The sequence below is a fragment of the Carcharodon carcharias genome, chromosome 11, assembly GCF_017639515.1.
Source record: "Carcharodon carcharias isolate sCarCar2 chromosome 11, sCarCar2.pri, whole genome shotgun sequence".
In the NCBI taxonomy this organism is placed as follows: domain Eukaryota; kingdom Metazoa; phylum Chordata; class Chondrichthyes; order Lamniformes; family Lamnidae; genus Carcharodon; species Carcharodon carcharias.
This window is the reverse complement of record NC_054477.1, coordinates 99,133,006-99,150,030: the sequence shown is the minus strand read 5'-3', so window position 1 is coordinate 99,150,030 and position 17,025 is coordinate 99,133,006. Positions and strand designations below refer to the sequence as shown.

At 41.6% G+C, this 17,025-nt stretch overlaps 1 protein-coding gene across 10 annotated transcripts in view; it reads left to right on the top strand.

Annotated features, from left to right (window-relative positions):
• The window catches only part of LOC121284113 (phospholipid scramblase 1-like), a 109,198-nt gene extending 106,227 nt beyond the window's left edge, over positions 1-2,971 (top strand). For all 10 annotated transcript variants that reach the window (XM_041199219.1, XM_041199214.1, XM_041199209.1 and 7 more), the window contains one exon: positions 1,365-2,971. The gene's annotated coding sequence lies outside the window, so the exon portion shown is untranslated. The remainder of the gene's footprint in view (positions 1-1,364) is intronic.
• Positions 2,972-17,025: the final 14,054 nt, after the last annotated feature.

Genomic DNA, 17,025 nt, shown 5'->3' with positions numbered 1-17,025 from the left:
CCTTGTTGGAATGTACCTAGTCTGTATCTGAAACATTTCCTCCTTTAAGATCACCCATTGTTAAGTTACAACTTTTCCAGTCTATCTTTGGTTCCCTGACTAGATCCCGTCCCTTCTCTTTAAAGTTATTTTTTTTTAATTTAGAAGTTCTACTTTAGATTGTTCTTTTTTCTATTACTAATCTAATCTTTAAGATACAATGATCACTCTTCAGTTGGCCTACCTCATTCCCCAGGACCAAATCTGGCAATATCTGCTTCCTAGTTGGACCGAGAACATATTGATGAAGGAAATTCTGAACAAATTTCAAAAATTCTTCTCCGTCCTTTCATTTTCCAACTGTAATTCCCCATATCAATTGGAATAAAGTTCTCTAATATCATCATTCTATAGTTCTTGCACAACTTTGTGATTTCCCTGCAGATTTGCTCCTCTATTTCTCTGACTATTTGGAGATCTATAGAATGACCCCAATAGTGTGATCACCCCTTTTTTCGTTCTCTACTTCAATCAGACGAATTCTCTCCTTACCCTCTCAGAGATATTTTCTTTCCAGCACTACAATGCCTCTAATCCGTACTGCTACCCAACCTCACTTCTTTATTCTTCCCCATCATTTCTGAACACTTTGTCTTTGTATATTAAGTGCCCATTCATTGTCATTTTTAAATCATGTTTCTCTAATTGCCACTGCATCATATTCCTACATGATTATTGGTGCTTGTAACTCCCCAACCACCTTCACGCACTTTGTACGTTTTTGTGGGATGCGTTATAAACCTGTCTTTGTATTCTTATTGTACTCTACTTGGTCTGCTCCTATCTAATATGATACTACTTCCTCCTCTAGTCCTATCCAACACACTCACTGTATGCACCTTATTCCTCTTTTCTGCTTCTTTATGACTTGTATATTCTGGTGTCACTTTCCTGCCAAGTTAGTTGAAACCCTCCCCAACAACACCAGTGAAACTTACTGTCTAGTCCCAGTTCCATTGAGGTGCAACCTGTCCCTTTTGAAGAGATGCCTCCTGTCCCAGGATTGGTTCCAATGTCCATGAATCTGAAGTTCTCCCTCCTAAACCATGACTGAAACCACACTTTTATTTTCCCGATTACTACTCTTGCTACTTGGCCACTGAACCATTGAGGGAACCCAGTTTATTCTTCAAGTACTTTCATGCAAATACAATCCTGTTCCTGTACTTGAGATATACCATGTGAATTCCTTTACATTTAACAGCATTTTGGATCTGAATGTACACAATGTTTGATAAAATATCATAACATGTACTAAATAGAGATATTTGTCTTCCTGAAAGATATATCCTTTAACATCTCTTGCCTTTTTTTTATCTATCCAGATACTTTAAGAAAGAAAAAGAGAAGTTGTACAACATGACAGATGCCCAATAACGTGCCTAACTTAATTTCAGCTTGGAATCAATAGAAAGAAAAATAATTCACTGTTGTTCTTAGTGAGGTTTTTTTATTACACTGCCACATTGTTTCATTTATTATTCCATAGAACAGCAAATGTGTGTTCAGTGTCACCCTGTTATTTAAATGTACATTTATTTTGTAACACTTATTTTATATCACTAAAATTGGTGGTTTTTCTGTGTATCTGGTGGTGTCCGTTGATGTATCATACATTTTGGGGTTATCTCAAGAAACTGGAATAATAAGCTGAGAATTTCCTTTCACCTGTTCTCTCTCTGTCACTGTAACTTCACCAGAAATGGTGGAAAACCCATGTACGTGTGTCAGTGGGGTTTCTGCAACATTTCTGGCAAGAGATGCAGCTGGAGGTGGTGGGGGCAGGGGTATCAGGAAGAATCTTTTTTACACACAACAAATGGTAATGACCTGGAACTCATTGCTTATGAGGGTAGTGGAAGTGAAGATGATAAATAATTTCAAAAGGAATTTGGATGGGCATTTGAGTGAAATTAACTTGCAGTGCGATGGGGATAGAGTGGGAGGAGCAAGACTGACTGGATTGTTCTTCAGAGAGCTTTGATGGACTCAGTGGACCGAATGGCCTCCTTCTGTGCCATAATGATTCTATGACTTATGGTAATGAAATAGATCTGTCGGCAAGTTAGATTCTATGGTCATAGTTTCCTATTTGTCCTGTCCATCCAATATATTTTTACTCAGCTGTAGCCCAGTATGTAGTCAAAATTAGAAAAAAGTGACCATGTATCTCAAACCTTACTATCATTGGTACAATTTTTTAGCATCCAAGACTTGATTTTAACAATAAGCAATGTCATAAACAGAAGTTTTTAAAACACTCAACTGTATGTAACAAAACACTGTTAATAAATTATTGCAATTTGTACTTCCCTTGCCGTCCCAGATCTTTGCCATGCATTAATATATGGAGAAATACATCTGATAACAATGCACTTTCTCATTGTTACAACCTTTAGTACTATTCAGGAGATAGGTTATAATTTTCAAAGGAGGGAGTTTTTACTGTTTTATGCTTATCCATGGTGGGCTTATTAGGGAAAAAGAAACATTAACAGGAAAACGAGGTTATAATTTTCAAAGGAGGGAGTTGTTTTTACTGTTTTATGCTTATCCATGGTGTGCATATTAGGGAAAAAGAAACATTATCAGGAAGACGCTACCTTTTTTAAGTTTAGCCATTTTCAATACCAAGAAAGTAGAAGTAGAGAAAATGTAAAAATGTTCGGAGTGATTGTAATACGGATATGATTTATTTTTAATTTACAATTCTCATATGCACAAAGTTTATATTAATATGTAGCAAACAATTAAAGCTTCTTCCTTCCAAGAAGAATGGGTGTGATCTTCTCTCCAAAGGTTTCCAAGCCCTGCACTGATGAAAGATTTTGATTGCATTGACCTGGAATCTGTTTGCATTTTGTGCTTTCAGTGACATTGTAAACAATGCTGATGTTGCATTAAACTAACAAAAGATGTAAACTTTTTGACACACGATTGTTCTAATTCCAGTTTATTCTGTCTGAATGGGAGAAGTGAGTTTGAATGTTGCCGTTGGCTATTTGGGGTGAAATTTTCTGAAGCTGTTCACTACTAGCGGGGTCTTGCATGTATATGAAAACCTGGTGGGAGTTACTTGTAGTTTTCTATTCATTAACGTGACTGGGGCAAAATTACAGGCATTATAATTTTCTGGTAAAGTGTGAACTCTCAAAAAATGTTGATCATAATTTGTTCAAAGAGGCTCATAATGTGTCTCTAATGAAAGTTATAACCCAATTATAAAGTAATATTTTTTAAAACAAAACTAACACATGGCAATTCCAAATGTGCTATATGCTTACACCTCTATGCTACCACTGTCTTGTCAATAGCACTTAGCTATTTGGCATTTCTTGAAGCACAGTAAAAGTGTGTTTATGTTTTAGATTAAGCACTAACAATTTGTTTTCATTTTCATGGGATGTGGGCATCGCTGGCTAGGCCAGTATCTTTATTGCCCATCCCCAATTGCCCTTAAGGTGGTAGTGCACCACCTTCTTGAACTGCTGCAGTCCATGTGGTGTAGGTACACCCAGAGTGCTTTTAGGGAGAGAGTTCCAGGATTTTGACCCAGTGAAGGAACAGCGATATATTTCCAAAACAGGATGGTGTGTGACTTGGAGGGGGAACCTGCTGTTGGTGGTATTTCCATGCACCTGTTGCCCTTGTCTTTCTAGGTGGTAGAGGTCGCAGTTTTGGAAGGCACTGTCAAAGGAGCCAAGGGTGTGTTGCTGCAGTGCATCTTGTAGATGGTATACACTGCTGCCACTGTTAATGGTGGAGGGAGTGAATGTTGGAGGTGGTGAATAAGGTGCCAACCAAGTGGCTGCTTTGTCCTGGCTGGTAAAGAACTTTATTATTGTTGTTGGAGCTGCACTCATCCAAGCAAGTGGAAAGAATTCCATCACACTCCATGACTTGTGCCTTGTAGATGGTGAACAGGATTTGGGGAGTTTGGAGGTTGGTTACTCTTCACAGAATTCCCAGCTTGTGACCTGCTCTTATAGCCACACCTGGACCAGTCCAACTTCTGGTCAGTGGTAACCCCAGGATGTTGATGGTGTGGGATTCAGTGATGGTAATGCCATTGAATGACATGGGGAGATGGTTGGAATCCCTCTTGTTGGGGATGGTCACTGCCTGGTACTTGTGTAGCATGAATGTTAATTGCCACTTACCAGCCCAAGTCTGAATGTTGTACTGGTCTTGCTGCATATAGATATGGACTGCTTCAGTATCTTAGGAGTCATGAATGGTGCTGAACATTTTGCAATCACTAGCAAACATCACCACTTCTAACCTAACTTTATGATGGAGAGAAGGTCATTGATGAAGCAGCTGAAGTTGATTGGGCCGAGGACACTACCCTGAGGAACTCCTGCAGTGATGCCCTAGGATTGAGATGATTGTCCTCTGACAGCTACAACCATCTTCCCTTGTGCTAGGTATGACTCCAACCAGTGGAAAGTTTTTGCCCCCTGATTCCCATTGACTCCAGTTTTGCTAGGGCTCCTTGATGCCATCCTTGGGCAAATGCTGCCTTGATGTCAAGGGCAGTCACTCTCACCTCATCCTTTGAGTTCAGCTCTTTTGTCCATGTTTAGATTAAACCTGTAATGAGGTCAGGAGCTGAGTGGCCCTTGTGGGCTCAGGCCCTGGTAGACACTCAAATTAAGGTTGTTAAAGAAATTGCAGTCCTAGTACATTCCAAAAGATGATAACACTGTACCCTTCCTCTCTAATGGGTGAGGTAATGTTGACTTTGCAGTTTGCAATTAAGAAGCTGTGCTATTCCCTACAATGCACAAATATCTGAACAAACTAACAGCACTCTATTGGAGTAAATCATGTATAAGCTAAGACTATGATAAAAGCCAAATACTTTGGATGCTGGAGATCTGAAATAAAAAACGGCAAATGTTGCAAAAACACAACATGTCAGGCAGTATTTATGCAGAAACAGAGTTAAGGTTTCAGGTTGATGACATAACATCAAAATGGGTGACAGTACTGATCATCAACCTGAAATGCTAAAGTTACATGTAAGCTTTATTCGAAAATATTTATTTAACAATACAATTTATAATTTGGTACAAATCATTATACCAGGAAGTCCATGGTTCTTGAATACTTTGGAGAGTGCAAGGTAAATGATGTCAGTGCTGTTATATCACTGCATTATGTGGAAGAGTAATGTACTGCAATAAACTTATAAAATGTTATAGTTCTGACAATTGGAGTGGTATTCTGACAGAGTGGAGCTTTGGTTCATCTTAACCCCAACCCATATGCCATGGTTGAGGCCAATTAGATATGTATGTCAGGCTCCTGATGTGATTCCTGTTTTCAAGGGAGTTAAAATTTTGGATTCAGGAGCCACAAATACATAAGATAGGCAGTTGAGTATTTGTAAGTAAATTTAAGGTAGTTTATTAAGAAGCAACAGTTTAGACATGATGCATTCACCAAACAGACAAGAAAATTATACAACCGGTGAGAGTGGAGAACAGTTCAGTGATCCCAGAGGATGAGCAGATGGTTGGCACGGTGTGTGTTGATCCTTAGCTTGTGATAGTAGCATTCTGCTCTGTAGCCCAAGTGTTAGGGAACTCTACTCCACCCACCCACCCCCAGCGCCCCTTGCTTGCTCTTTCCTGGTCTATGTTCCATCTGAACAAGGCAGCTGCCTGACTAGGACTGTCACCTGATGAGAATTGTCCCCTATCTCTGACCACTCGTTAATATACTTTATTTCTAGGGGCTGGTAGTTTACCCTATGTCATTCACCCATTCAAACTCTTCTGGCCAATGAATACAGGTACCCAAGATATCAGGGTTGTCACTTTCACTCTGTCCGTAACTTTGGCTTGAAGTGTCTCCTCTTTTTATTTACCTCATGCTGGAGGCCATTTGCTAGATATAGGTGTACGCAGGGTGCCAGAAGGCTTCCTGCTATTGATTCAGGAATATTTGTAAAGTCTTGTGACCTCAATGTGGGGAGCGCAGTTCTTGTGACCTTTTATCTCTACTGTGTCTTGGTCCCTGACTTGTTAGAATTGTTTGTTTTTTTTCAGCAAGAGAGAATTACTGCTGTGCCAGCTAGTTCCATTAAAGTTCTATGTAATTCTAAAAAAAATACCATTCCTTAAAGGCCCCTATTTCTCCATTTACCCAATGTTATCGAAAAGGAGACATCACTGCAACACTGTATGATTGAACAAAGGGACTTAGAGCCAGAAATGTTCTGAGGATGGAAAACCCACTAATAACCTCAGTAAACATCAAGGTCTTCAATGAATAAGTTATTTTGGGTGCAATACGTACAATTTAATTATTTTGAAGTGTAGTTATTAATGTATGTGAATGTAGCAACCATAGCTCTTGCTGTAGGGTATGGCACATAGCAAGATACCACAAGGGCAGAGATGGATGATGAGTTTAATTATAAGTAGCAGATAAACATTGAGTATCAATTATAAACACCTTCTGGTTGCTTGATATCACAATTCAACCTCTATTGGATTGCACACTAGTTTTGATTTCCTTATCTAATGTTCTCACTTCCTTTTACTATTTTGTCTAGACAACCTTAATACAAATTTTAGAATTTGATTTTCTTTTCTTTTATGTAATGTCATACAGGAAATCATATAAAATCTTTAAATAAGCATGCACATCTCCTGAATAAAGAATTCTCATCATTTAACTATTTAAGAATATGACTAAGCTTTTTGTCTTACGCTCAAGGACACTCACAAGAATACCTATATAAGGGGAAAAACAACAATTTATACTGTAGGTGAAGAGTGTGCTGATTCGTTGGCAAGTGGCGTTGTCATGGAGAATGCACCACTGATGGTGACTGACAGTTAAATTTCAAACAATGCTTAAAAGTTAAACCAGGCAGCTTGACCCTGATTGGTCAACACATTGCGCTGAGGAATGAGTCAGCAAACGACTGTCACTTATTCTGTTTAACTGTACCAAAGACTGGCGGACCATGTCAAACAACATGTCCCAACGCTGCTCGCAATGGGCAGGGTACAAATCGTACCCAACCATCCCATGCTTGCAAAACTCATAACAGTGTCCAAAGTTAGATGTGATTCCGCAATTGGATAATAATCCTCAGTGTGCTAAGAATTGTGCTGACAACCAATTTGATTGTCAGTCAGGGTCACTATGTGGCACATTTGCATGCACTGCGAGTTACATATATTTAATCTACAAGGCCCTGTTCTTTGCAGACAGAAAGAACGTGTACATACACTGTGCCTGTTTCAGCTAAACAAAATAAGTGACAGCCATTTGCGGATTCATTCCTCAGGGCAATGCTGGTTGGGTACAATTTGTACCCTGCCCATTACAAACAGCGCTGGGACATGCCGTTTGAAACGGTCTGCCAGTCTTTTGGATTGTTGGCACAATGTGGGATAGATGGCAGTGAAGGAAACACTTCTACATCAACTTGCGTTTATAAAATGTCTTTAACATGGTGAAACATTGTAAAGTGTTTCATTGGAGTATTAGCAAACACAATTTGACACCATGTCAGGTAAGGAGACATTTGGGCTGATGACAAAAGATTGGCTAAAAAGGTAGGTTTTAAGGAACCTTATCTTAGAGGAAAGAAAGGTGGAGGGGCTTAGGGATGGAATTCCAGAGCATAGGGCCCCTGGCAGCCATATCATCAGCTGATATTTGGAGTATTTAAAATCAAAAAGCTAGAATTATGCGAGCGCACATATCTCAAAGGGTTATAGGGCTGGAGGAGATAACTGAGATGGGGAGGGGTGAAGCCAAGCAGGAACTTCAAAAGAAGGATGAGATGTTTTAAATTGAGGAGTTGCTTAACCAGGAGCTAGTCTAGATCAGCAAGCATTATGGGTGATGGGTTAACTTAGTGAGAGTTAGGATGTGAGCAGCTTTAGATGACTTCGAGTTTACAGAGGTAGAATGTGGGAGGCTGGCCAGGAATGTGGTAAAATAGTTATGTCTTGAGGTAAGAAAGGTATGAATGAGGGTTCCAGTAGCAGTTAAGCTGAGGTAGGTGCAGAGTCGGGTGATGCAATAATGCTGGTAATAGGCAGTCTTAATAATGGTGCAGATATGTGCAGAAGCTCGATTCAGGGTTAAATAGTGAACCAAAGTTGCAAACCGTTTAAAATTAAAAATAGAAAATCCTGAATAATCAGCTGGTTTGGCTGTGGGGAGAGAAACAGTTTTAAAGACCAGGGTTTTATTGGCCCTGATCAGAAGGGCTGACATGTTGGGATGACGGGTTGGTGGGGGGGGGTGGGTGGTGAGAAGTGGGTGCAACTTGAGGTCATATTGGATTGGCTCCCAGATGCAATTCCCCTGTCGGTATTTTACTGATGGCAGGAGAAGTGCCTGCTGAGGCAGCTGATTTACATAACAATAGGCCCAATTAGGGGCCACTTTATGGTGCTGTTGGCATTTTGCTGACAGCGGTGGAGTCCTCTCCCACAAAGGGAGGCCACCAGCTAAATGGAGGTGGTTTTGCAGTGGCAACCTGGCTGCCACAGGGCAGGCTTCATGGCCCAAAGAAAGGGCCCATAAGCAGGGTGGCAACCCTCACAGTTCCACTGACCTCCCCAGAGGGCTTTCCCATCAAACACACAACTCCTTAAATTAACTTTTTTTTTTCCACTTGCCTGCTGTAGGCTCAAGGTCTCCTGCATTCCACAGCAGTGACCACCTCCCCAGTGATGCTTCAGAGCATGTAGAATGGGAAATAGAAGGGGGGGGGGGAAGTTAGATTCTTGGGGAACACCAGAGGGAATAGTGTAGGAGAGGGAAGGGAAGTGATTGGAGGTGATTCTCTGGCTATGACTAGGTAGATGAGTGCAAGTTCTACAAAACGGGATGATAGAGAGGTGTTGGAGGAGGAGGATGTGATCAACCATGTCAATGGCTACAGACAGGTCAAGAAGGACAAAGAGGGATAGTTTACCTTTGTCCTGGTCATATAGGATGTCATTTGTGACTGATAAAAGCCATTTTGATGAAATCCTGATTGGAGAGATTCAATTTTGGTGCTTTAGGAATGATGGGCACAGATTTGAGAGGCAATAACATATGCAAGGACTTTTGAGAGGAAAGTCAAGTTTGAGACAGGGCCATTAGTTTGAAGAGAGGGATGATGACAGCAGATTTGAAGGAGAAGGGGCCAGTACCTTAGGTGAGAGAGCTGTTAACATGGGAGCCCGGAATGGAAATTGGATGGGCAGTAGTTTGATGGGAATAGGGTTTAGGGAACATGAGATGGATCTCATGGGCAACATGAGCTGAGCGAGGTCATGAGGGGGGAGCTGGGAGAAAACCTAAAGAAAAATATGAATTTAAATTAGGGTAGGAGAAAGAATTAGAGGGTGTTTGGCCTGGTGGGCTAGGAGAAGGGAGGGCCATGGTGAAGGCCACTGAACAGTTGGTCTCGATCTTTGTGCCAAATCTGTAGCTCCTCGCACTTATTGTTGAAGTTGATTTCAGGCTGATCTTGGAATAGTGAGAAGTTTGGGAAGATGAGAGCAGGATCTGATGATGCTTTATGTGGTCTAGCTGAATTTGGCAGTGAATGTCTAAGCCAACTTAAGTTAATGTCTGCTTTTATTGCGCTGGAAGGAACTGAGATGAGGACTGCACTGGGGATCAACCACTGTGATAGAGAATCATGGTTTTAATGGGCTTCGAAGATCGTAATTGTACTATTCAAAGATAGGTTGCTCCTAAAGCAGAACTAGCAGGCAGCAAGGCAACGATATGGATCTGAGGAGAACCAATAAAAGAGCTTTTCACTTATTAAAAGTGATATAGATCCTAACTTAGATACAGGGAATTTGGAAAAATGTGAGTGGTTGGAAGAGACCTGTCAACATAGCAATCAGAACAAACTGGAAGGAGATGATGAGAACTGTGCGTGGCAATTTCTAACCCCACCCACATCCCTCCGCACCAGGACACCCCTCCAGTGCAGGGAGAAGTTTAATGAGTTCTCGAGATCAACAGACGGAAGTGTGATAACTGCATGCTGGCATTCATTTATATTTTATACTTTACAGATCATAGACCCTAATGGTGAAGTTACAAACTTACGGGAATAAACCTTGGAACAGATTGATTTATATAGACTCCTTCACGCAGAACAGTTACAACAGACAGAATGTTTACCTGCCAAGTGGTGGGGCAGGTTTGGGTGCAGTAATTGAGCAAGGAGAGAAAAGGAGAGTAGAAATTTGATTGAAATTCTGAACTTGGCTGAGGCTTCCCATTTTGTGCTGGTCCAAGTGCTATGCATCACCTTGGCCACCTCAAAATGGAGGGCGGTTGGAAGTCTCTCCTCCAGTATGTATTCTCCAATTCTTCTTATACACGATCTTCATCAGACTAAAGGGATTGACAAATCAAAATCACCAGGGAGCATCTTCACTTCCTCAGGATAACTAGGGATGAGCAACAAATGCAGCATTGCCAGAGTTACTCGCATCTACAGAACAGATAAGCTAAAAAAAAACCCTATACAAATCACTAAATGCATGCACTCTGGGTAAGGGATTTAAATATGCATCACTAAATGTGTCTCGATGGCACCACTAAGGATAGAGCTGGCTCAAGCCTGAGGGACATTTCTGCCAGACTAGAGAACTAACAAGAGGGAAAAACCTCTTTGACCCCACCCTCAAGAGTCCACCTTTTACAACTCCATCTGTCCATGGCTGTAGCACCTACACCACATGGACTGCAACGGTCTAAGAAGGCAGCTCACCATCACATTCTCAATGGCAACTAGGGACTTGCAATAAATGCTGGTCCAGCCAGTGACACCCAAATCCTGTGAACGAATAAATAAGAAAAGTAGTGGTGGGAGGGCCTACTGCACAGTCCTTTTGAAGACACATTTCTATCTTCACACAGAGGATACCCTTAATTGTGTTGCGGGGCACTACCACCATGCTAAATGAGTTAGATTCATCAGCTCAATACTGGGCATCCAAGCAGAGCTATGGACCATCAGCAGCAACAGAATTATATTCAAGGACAACCTATAACCTCTTTGTTCAGTGTACCCTTCAATCTACCAATACTATTAACCCAGGGGACGAACCCTATTTCAATGAGGAGTATAGGAGAGCATCTCAGGACTAGCACCAGGAATACCTTCAAATAAAATTCCAACCTGGTAAAGCTCAAACACAGGACTATATGTATGCAGGACAGAAGCAGAACACTATAGACAGAGCTTAGCAAGCCCACAACCAATGGATCAGATCAAAGTTCTGCAGTCCTGCCAATTCAGTTGTGAATGGTGATGAACAATTTAACAACCAGCTAGAGGAGGAGCTTCCATGAACAACATATCGTCAACAATGTTAGAGCCAAACAGCTAAGTGCAAAATATAAGGCTAAAATGTTGCCAAGAACTTTAGTGAGAAGTGCCAAGTTGATTATCTCCATCACAGAAGCCAGGGGCAGACCATTTAGGACTGAGGAGAAACTTCTTCACTCAGGGTGGTGGACCTATGGAATTCTCTACCACAGAAGGCTCTGGAGGCCAAGTTACTAATATATTTAAGAAGGAAATAGATTTCTGGATTCTAAAAGCATGTGGAGAGTGTGGGAGTATGCAGTGAATGTGGGAGTATGGCATTGAGATAGAGGATCAGCCATGATAATATTGAATGGCAAAGCGGACTCGAAGGGCTGAATGACTTACTCATCCTATTTTCTATGGGCAGGATTTTGAGGTCATCGGGCAGGAGCAGTGGGCGGGCCCCGGAGCGGCTGGGAAACGGCCCGCCACCACGATTGGCCCTTGACTGCGATTTCATGCTGGCTAGCCAATTAACAGCAATTAATGAGCAAGTTGCTGAGCCCTAAATTACATAGTTGCCAGACTGGGTCTGCGGCATGGGTTAAGGGAACCAACAAGAGGGAAAAACATACTTGACCTCATTCTCATCAACCTGCCTGCTGCAGATGCATCTGCCCTTGACAGTATCGGCAGGATTGACCACAGCACAGTCCTTGTGGAGACGTGTTGTGTGGCACTACCATCGTGCTAAATGGGATAGATTTCAAACAGGTCCAGCAACTCAAGGCTGGACATCCATGAGGCGCTGTGGGCCATCAGCAGCAGCAGAATTGTACTTGAATATAACCGACAACCTCATGGCCTGGCATATCCCCCACTCTACCATTACCATCAAGGCAGGGGATCAACCATGGTTCAATGAAGAGTGCAGGAGAGCATGCCAGGAGCAGCACCAGGCATACCTAAAAATGAGGTGTCAACCTGGTGAAGCTATAACAAAGGACTAATTGCATGCTAAACAGCAAAAGCAGCAAGCGTCAGACAGGGCTAAGCGATCCCACAACCAATGAATCAGCTCTTTTCTCTGCAGTCCTGTCACATCCAGTCATGTATGGTGGTGGACAATTAGACAACTCACTGGAGGAGGAGGCTCCTTAGATATCCCCATCCTCAATGATAGAGGAGCCCAGCACATCAGTGCAAAAGATAAGGCTGAAGCATTTGCTCTAATCTTCAGCCAGAAGTGTCGAGTGGATGATCCATCTCGGCCTCCTTCAGAGATCCCCAGCATCACAGATGCCTCTCTTCAGCCAATTCGATTCACTCCTTGTGATATCAAGAAATGGCTGAAAGCACTGGATACTGCAAAGGCTATGGGTCTTGACAATATTCCAGCAATAGTACTGAAGACTTGTGCTCCAGAACTTGCTGCGTCCCTAGCCAAGCTGTTCCAGTACAGCTACAATACTGGCATCTATCCAGCTGTGTGGAAAATTGCCCAGGTATACCCTGTACAAAAAAGCAGGACAAATGCAACCCTGCCAATTACTGCCCGAGCATTCTACTCTCCATCATCAGCAATGGAAGGGGTCATCAACAGTGCTATCAAGCGGCACTTGCTTAGCAATAACCTGCTCGCTGATGCTCAGTTTGGATTCCGCCAGGGACACTCAACTCCTGACCTCATTACAGCCTTGGTTCAAGCATGGACAAAAAAGCTGCACTCCAGAGGTGAGGTGAGAGTAAGTGCCCTTGACATCAAGGCAGCATTCGACCAAGTGTGGCATCAAGGATCTCTCGCAAAACTGTAGTTAATGGGAATCGGGGGAAACCTCTCCACCGGTTGGAGTAATACCTAGCACAATGGAAGATATTTGTGGTTGTTGGAGGTCAGTCATCTGAGCTCCAGGAAATTACCGCAGGAGTTCCCTAGGGTAATGTGCCCAACCATCTTCAGCAGCTTCATCAATGACCTTCCTTCCATCATAAGATCAGAAGTGGGGATGTTGGCTGATGATTGCACAATGTTCAGCACCATTCGTGAATCCTCAGATACTGAAGCAGTCCATGTCCAAATGCAGCAAGACCTGGACAATTTCTGGGCTTGGGCTGACAAGTGGCAAGTAACATTCACGCCACACAAGTGTCAGGGGAATGGCCATCTTCAACAAGAGAGAATCCAAACATTGCCCCTTGACATTCAATGGCATTATCATCACTGACTGAATCCCCCACTATCAACATCCTGGGGGTTACCATTGATCAGAAACTAAACTGGACTAGCCACATAAATACTGTGGCTAGAAGAGCAGGTCAGAGGCTAGGAATCATGCGACGAGTAACTCACCTCCTGACTCCCCAAAGCCTGTCCACCATCTACAAGGCACAAGTCAGGGGTGTAGTGGAATACTGCTCACTTGCCTGGATGAGTGTAGCTCCCACAACACTCAAGAAGCTTGCCATTGTCCAGGACAAAGCAGTCCGCTTGATTGGCACAATATCCACAAACATTTAGTCCCTCCACCACCAATACACAGTAGCAGCAGTGTGTACCATCTACAAGATGCACTGTAGGAATGCACCAAAGCTCTTTTGATAGCACCTTCCAAACCCACGACCACTACCATCTAGAAGGACAAGGGCAACAGATAAATGGGAACACCACCACCTGGAAGTTCCCCTCCAAGTCACTCACCATCCTAACTTGGAAATATATCTCTGTTCCTTCACTGTTGCTGGGTCAAAATCCTGGAACTCCCTTCCTAACAGCACTGTGGGTGTACCTACACCACATGAACTGCAGCAGTTCAAGAAGGCAGCTCACCACCATCTTCTCAAGGGCAACTAGGGATAGTCAATAAATGCCCAGCCAGCGAAGCCCACATCCCATGAATGAATAAAAAAAACCCCACATTTTAAAATTTTTTTCATGGGATGTGAGCATCTCTATGAATGAATAAAAAACAGGTAATGTTAAAGGGGGCTGGTATCCAACCTTTTTAATGCATAGCACATTCTTAAGATCTGGCTAACATTGCTGGACACAAATTTGCTTCTGTTTATTTTAATGTGCTACTACTGCCAAGCATTCTGAATACTGCCCTGTCCTTTTAGAATCCAATGGAAGGACAGTGTACTAACTCATTCTGCTTATAGTGTAGCTCTCAATATCTCTCTTACTTTCAGTGAATTCTAGTCAGAAGGTGCAATGAATGAGATGGATACAGAAGATGTAAGGATATACTTGAACTCAGTGTTTCTACTGCCGCTCTGCTCCCATATTTCATTCACAACTTGGAGTCTCAGGTTTTATTTATCACAGTTACATCAGTAATTGGAACAACATTCACATCAGAAGATGTTGCACATGCTCTGAAATGGCCATCTCCATCTCGAACACTGTTTGAATTTGATGGTACAAATCACTTCTGAAACATTGCTTGTAGTTAGTATATCAATTAATACTTATCACTGCAGACAATTAGAAAACCGGACCATTAATTACAAATTTATTTCGGTGACATGTTTCATGGCTGGGTGAGCCTGTATGAATGCAAATCTGGAGTGAAGCTTGCAGTGTGAACTTCATTTTCCAATTATCCAGAAACCTGATGGGGTCGAGGTTCATCCCGTGTGTCTATGGGAAGACAGATTTTTATCCCAATGCACCCAACGTGATTTCATTCTCACCAGAGTGCAATTAATGCTTTTGGAATTTGATGTTTGCTTTTGATATCTGACTTGCATATCAGATAGTTTGGTTCCAAGACCAACTTTGGTGATCACTACCTATTTGCAAGCCTCTGGTGTTTAAAAGGTAGAAAAGGATTTCTGATGCAATCAATACTCAACTTCTTTGTGACTCGAAATATGATTCTACATCCTAAAGTAAATGACCATGAGCAGCAATTGTGACTAATGTTTATGAAACAATGGATTTTAAGATGATATTGATACTGATCTAAGTGACTGTTCTCAAGTTGATGTATATATGATGAATATTTTCAATTGAAAGATAGCAAATTATCATCATATTCATTTCCTGTTCCGCATGCAAGACAACATTGAAGTTCAGTTCATTCATTCACAAATATCCCTGCCTCCTCTTGCTCTTGCTGGGTATGTTTCCACTAGTGCTCATCTGTAGCTCAGACATATGCCCATTCTTCATTCTTGAACCTTAATAACAAGCAGTGGAAACTACTTGACAAAGGGCAACTCAGCCAAATTTGATTCGATGTCCTCATGCAGGTATTTCAGCAAAGGTTACTCAGTAACAAACAGTGGGATTTTCTCCTCTTCAATCCAGGATTGTTGAAGTAATTATGGTGCCAATGGCTAAAATGAACACAGACTAGAGATCAAAGCTGGAATCTTCTAGGGAAGTTGATTCAGTTGCTCACTGGATAAACTCACTGAGTCAGTGTGGAAAGACCTGTTTCCTAATTTAGAAATCAATGATCTATGATTTGTAACTCTGGTGCAAATATTGGATTCTTGTGCAGGACCCAACACAACCATAGATGCCACTTATTGCTTGCAATGAGTTACAGAAGCCTCTCAAAATCGCCACTGCCCTAATGTGATTAGAAGTTTATCATTGAAGAGATGGAATGGATACAGATTCTAACATTCTGAAGGTTAACTGTGGCTTTGGAAAATTGATGAAACTGCATCACTTATGCCAAATAATGGAAGGAACATAAATGTAATGTTCTGAGGTGGTTTAGCGGTGTAGTTTGTAGCATTCCCTGTCTCAGAGCCTAGAGTGTTGTAGCTAAACATCTGTATGTGAAATAAATGACAATGTCTGAAGTGCTTTTGAAAACAAATACTTCACAGATGTTGAGAATGTGCATTGTAGAAATTTAGTTACTACATTGAATGAATGATTTTCAGTAATTTTTCTGCACTCTATAATAAATTGTGAATTTGACTGCCGCCTACTGGCAGTCTGATATTAATGCAGTTGATTTATTTTAATTTGGCTTATGCAGGTTGGATCTGAATTGTGAATTATTGTTGCTGGGCACAAAACCGTTGGCATTTCAGCCAATAGAAAAGAGTAACGGATAGGATTTATGACAGGCAGCTGTTCTGATGCCTCCAGTTTGGCAATCCGACCGAGGTGATAAAGTCTCTAGCTGCTGGCATGTTGGCTCAGACAGCTGCTATCCACTCAGTAGCTAATGCCATTGTGGATGTGGATCCCTGTTATGATGTGGCAGATGATGTGTGCCAGGCAGATCAAATCCATGAGGGAAACTTGATCACGTTATCACAACGGTTTTGCAATTTGTATTTATTTCGAGATGTGTACATTGAATTCAGAAGTAATAAGTCCACCAAGACTTTTAGAGATTTAAAAAGAAAACTGAATTAAAATATTAATTAACAAAAGAAAAGAATTCAAGCAAAATTGCAAAGTACAACAATAATAACTCCTAAAATTCCTAATTAACCTGACTCCCAATTAAGGCGACAGTCCAAAAATAGATTTTTAGATTTTAAACAGATCCAGCAAATTAACACTATACCCTGGACAGTGGAATTCCAAATAACATCCTCCTCCAGTTTCAGTTTCAGTAGACAGCAGACTTATGCACAAATACTGGAGGCTTCATTAAGACTATTTCACACACTTTTATTAGATCTCACAATGCCTTCTTCTGACA